At 41.4% G+C, this 4922-nt stretch overlaps 1 pseudogene; it reads right to left on the reverse strand.

Moving 5' to 3' along the window:
• Positions 1-3664: 3664 nt before the first annotated feature.
• On the reverse strand, positions 3665-4693 carry Gm46146 (annotated as a pseudogene).
• Positions 4694-4922: the final 229 nt, after the last annotated feature.

Here is a 4922-nt window from a genome sequence, read left to right on the forward strand (position 1 = left end):
TAAGAAGCAAATGGCTCGTTGCTGGTAAAGACACTCCCATGTACAGAGGGGGAAGCCTGGATATTCTGAATGGGTGGTCAATTCAGAGGCACTGTGTTGGGGTTTCCTTCCACACAGCTGTCATCAGGCTGTTCTTCTCAGGGAGACAGTTAGTGTTTAGGGCAATGGCTACAAATATCTTACAGTACAAGAGGGCTAACTCCCTCCCCTTTGCTCTTAAAGACCACAGAACAGAATACAAAATAGAAAGAGACTTTAAATAAAAAAACTTTTAAGAAGAAAAAAAAATCCAAAATGATTCCAATTTGTTCAATGCGTATATAATCATGTGTAGTACTTTTATGTCAGTTCAATATGTAATCATGTCTCAGTATTTCTCTCAGGCTATGGCAAATGTCATCTAAAATAGCCTGATTAATGCAGGGGAAAAAAACACTCAGTGGAAGTTGAAAGTAATATTCTGGCTGGAAGCAAAATTGCACAGCTGGCACCATTTGGGGGAAAAAAGGGAAAATATTTTTAAAGCCCAGTGATATTTTTAGACAGCTTTAAAAATCTAGTTTCTTTCTTTCTTTTTTTTTTTTTAATGTTAACTGGAAGCTTTCTTCCACAGGTTGAATAATTTCAATTTTCTAAGGTGAGTCTTACTTTAACTTTAAATAAAATAAAATGCTAAAATTCTGTAGTGTATACAAATAAGAAGAAACAGCAGTGGGGGAAGAAAAGCCAATGAATCAAATACATTATTTTAAAATTATAATCTGGGGATGGAGAAATGGCTCAGCAGTTAAAAAGACTGGCTGCTGTTGCAGAGGACTTGAGTTCAGGTTCTATTCGAAACATCCACAAGGCTCTCTGCCACCATGCTCTCTGCCATGATGATAATGGACCAAGCCTCTGAAACTGTAAGCAACTGTCTAGTTAAATGCTTTGCTCTATAAGACTTGCTGTGGTCACAGGCTTCTGTTCACAGCAATAGAACAGTGACTAATACAGTGGCATAAACCAGGGATGGTGGCTCATCCCTACAATCCCAGCCAAGAGAATCAGGAATTCAAGGTCACCCTCAACTACACTGAGTTTGAGGTTAGCATGGAAGAGATAGAGGAAGGAAGGAAAGGAGGGAGGAAGGAAGGGAGGCAGACAGGCAGCAACTGGGATATAGAAAAAGCTCAGTTGGTAAAGTATTTGCTATACAAGCTTGAGGACCTGAACTGGATCCTGAAAACTCATGTGAAAAGCTGGGTATGAACTAAATAGAGACATATGGAAACTAACAGAAGTTATGAAACAAATGGATTTAACAGATACAATTTGCAAAACACATGAAACTCAAGAAGAAGGAAGACCAAAGTGTGGATACTTTGCTCCTTCTTAGTGTGGAGAACAAAAATACCCATGGAAGGAGTTACAGAGACAAAGTTTGGAGCTGAGACCGAAAGAAGGACCATCCAGAGACTGCCCCATTCGGGGATCCATCCCATAAACAACCACCAAACCCAGACACTATTGCATATGCCAGCAAGATTTTGCTGACAGGACCCTGATATAGCTATCTCTTGTGAGGCTATGCTAGTGCCTGGCAAATAAAGAAGTGGATGCTCACAGTCGTTTATTGGATGGAACACAGGGTACCCAATGAAGGAGATAAAGTACCCAAGGAGCTAAAGGGGTCTGCAACCCTATAGGAGGAACAACAATATGAACTAACCAGTATCCTTCAGAGCTTGTGTCTCTAGTTGCATATGTAGCAGAGGATGGCCTAGTTGGCCATCAATGGGAGGAGAGGCCCTTGGTCTTGCGAAGATTCTATGCCCCAGTACAGAGGAATGCCAGGGCCAGGAAGCAGGAGTGGCTGGGTTGGGGAGCAGGGCGGGTGGAGGGTATAGGGAACTTTCGGGATAACATTTGAAATGTAAATGAAGAAAATACCTTACTATATCCTAGGTGTAGCATATAAAACAAGCATGATAACTATCTCTCTACATTAATGTGCATATGATATAATTTCTATAAATAAATATTACTGCACTATTATTACCTTCTAACTCATTAGTTGTAAAATTACTTATGAATCTGAAATATATATGCTCAAGGAAAATACTAGTTCTATTAATTATCAAGGGTTATTTCATAAATTGTTAGTATATTATTAAAGAAAAAACTCATCTTGTTTTATGATAATAAATGATACCAGGAGGAGTAGAATGATGGAATTGTCCTTCTGGGTAACCTGTGATTTCTCTCCTGGACAATGTGGAAATTAAACTTATTTGTTAGTGTCTTTTCCAGTTAAAATATTGTTTGTCACTGGGGCTATTAGGAACAGAAGAATTTTCCATATTTTGAAAGCTAAACAGTTTAAAAATATAAACTATAAATAAATTGTCTAAATCTATATTGGAATATATATATATTCCAAAGCATATATGCCCTAGGTAACTAATAATAACTTATATTTTGATATAAAAGTTATGGTGACCAAAAATATTCCTCTGACTCTTTAAATACTCAAATTATAATTTAGGAGACTTTTTTTAAGCTTTCTATTTCATGCATTTCATTTAGTCACTTTTTGTGGAGTCTGGTTAATTATTGCTTTATTTTACAAAAGTAGAATAGTGTACTGGCTGGTTTTGTATTAACTTGACACAGCTGGAGTTATCACAGAGAAAGGAGATTCAGTTGGGGAAATGCCACCATGAGATCCAGCTGTAAGGCATTTTCTCAATTAGTGATCAAGCAGGAAGGGCCCCTTGTGGGTGGTGCCATCTCTGGGCTGGTAGTATTGGGTTCTATAAGAGAGCAAGCTGAGCAAGCCAGGGGAAGCAAGCTGGTAAGGAACATGCCTCCATGGCCTCTGCATCAGCTCCTGCTTTCTGACCTGCCTGAGTTCCAGTCCTGACTTCCTTGGTGATGAACAGCGATGTGGAAGTATAAGCTGAATAAACCCTTTCCTTCCCAACTTGGAAAAAAAAAAAAAGAAAATATCTAATTTTTTTTAAAAAGAAAGAAATGGGGAAAACTGCACAGATAGTGTAGACCACTTTGCCTGGGGCTAGGCCCACAGCTGGTACCAAGAGTCAGTAATAGTACATGGAATAATAAATAACAAACACCAGCAAAAAAAAAAAAAAGCTGGGTATGGTGATGTGAACTTGTAAACCCAGTGCTTGAAAGAGAAGCCAATGGATCCTTAGGGCTAGCTCACCAGTCAACCAAAGAGAAAGCCTATCACCCCCCTGCTACAACACTTAAGATTGTTCTCCTTTGCACAGAGAGAGAGAGAGAGAGAGAGAGAGAGAGAGAGAGAGAGAGAGAGAGAGTGTTCTGGCTGGTTTTCTGCATCAACTTAACACAGCTAGAGTCATCAGTGACTAAAGAACCTCAGTTGAGAAAAATTTTCCATGAGATTCAGCTGTATTTCTCATTACATTTTTCTCATTACATTGAGGCAATTTTTCAATTAGTGACCAATGGGAGATGGTCCAGTCATGGTGGGTGGTGCCATCCCTGGGTTATATAAGAAACAGGCTGAGCAAGCCATGAGAAGCAAACCAGTAACCATTCTCTCTCTCTCTCTCTCTCTCTCTCTCTCTCTCTCTCTCTCTCTCTCTCTCTCTCTCTCTCGCAGTCTTTAATAAAAGTCCTGTATAAAATGCCTCTACTCCTGCATCTTCTCCATCTTGTTTCTTCCTTGTATTTGCCCTTCTCCTTCCTCCTTGTCAGCACTTGGCTTTCCTCTCCAGGATCTTATTGTGGTCCTGAAAGATCCTGACAGAATGTAAAAGGTCACAGAAGCCCTGAAATTGGCAAAATAGATTTCATCATTAGTAGAACTAGCTTCACTGATTTAGAAAAATAGAGGTGCACAATGCTCTGGCCGCTCCTTGAACCTGTGTGTCTGCCAATGTTCTGACCAGGTGTGTGCCCATTGCTGCACCTCACTGCCAGGTGTTTGTGATATTGGTTGCTGGGAAAGAGTGGGGAAATCTCCCCAGCAACCATAGTTGGGGCCAATCCGGAGTGCTGCACCTTCATTAGACTCTTTCCTTGTTTCCCTCCCATACCCATTTCTTGAGAATCAATCATTTTAAAATAGACATTGTTTAGATCTGGAAATCCCCTACTCCCCCCTTCTCCTTTCCCCCCTGAGGGCCTATAAAAACTGGGTCCTCTTTCCCCTCGAGGTCGACTCCTCTACCCCTGTGTGGGATATGAGTTGTCCCCAGAGCTCTGGCTTTCCCCGAATAAAGCCTCATGTGGTTTGCATCAAGCTCGGTCTATCGTGAGTTCTTGGGTGTCCGCTATTGTCCTGAGGCATGAGTGAAGGGCTCCTTTCGGAGTCTTTCAGTCCTTGCCCAGCTTTAGCCTGGTGATAACCACCTTGCTGGGGTGGATGTCCACATGAACAGTTGTGCCATTAGCCTTTTCTCACTGGACTTGTTTGATGTAGATGACGTAATTCTTCCTGAACACTTGGGCCACTTTGCCAATCTGCTGGCCTTTGTAGTGTCCTCGAACAACCTGCACTTCATCATCCTTTCAAATGTGCATAGACCAAACATTCTACTTGTCTCAGCTCTTTGGAAAGAGGGGACAATATGATCTTGTGCTGAATGTGAGGAGGTGCATTGAAATGCTATTTGCGATTCTTGCTTCTGTCAGAAGCCATGAAGGGATTGAATTTCATTTTGGTGGCTGAAATCCCTCCATGGTCTCGGCATCAGCTCCTGCCTCCACATTCCAGCCTTGTTTAAGTTACTGTCCAAACTTCCTCTAGTGATGGACTGTAACACCCCCAGCCTGAAGCAGGCTGATCCAGACCTTGACCTTGCTGCCACTAAGGAGATTACCTAGGGTGGAGCCTTCCTGCCTAGATGACTCTATTGTTCAGCCGCTGTTCTCCTTCAAGACACTGC

The sequence above is a fragment of the Mus musculus genome, chromosome 9 (assembly GCF_000001635.26).
Source record: "Mus musculus strain C57BL/6J chromosome 9, GRCm38.p6 C57BL/6J".
NCBI lineage: Eukaryota > Metazoa > Chordata > Mammalia > Rodentia > Muridae > Mus > Mus musculus.